Genomic DNA, 265 nt, shown 5'->3' with positions numbered 1-265 from the left:
TTCCTTTGTTCCTCCATGTGTTAGTATTCAGAAATTGATCATGAAATCGGTGTAAATGACTGACGTTTCAACACAGATATAAATTATTAACGATTTATCTTTTACAAGAGTAAAGCCGGTAAGGATTAAGATAATTAATTAATTTAGAGATTTTTATTTACAGATTAAGAGAAAGACGTAGAAAGCGTTGACAATTAGATTTAATGTTATTTAAAATTATTTTTGGAGAAATAATAGAATATACGTTTATATCAATACCTATAGA

Source organism: Penaeus monodon, chromosome 19 (assembly GCF_015228065.2).
Source record: "Penaeus monodon isolate SGIC_2016 chromosome 19, NSTDA_Pmon_1, whole genome shotgun sequence".
Taxonomy (NCBI): Eukaryota; Metazoa; Arthropoda; class Malacostraca; order Decapoda; family Penaeidae; genus Penaeus; species Penaeus monodon.
Note: the sequence above shows the minus strand (reverse complement) of the source record.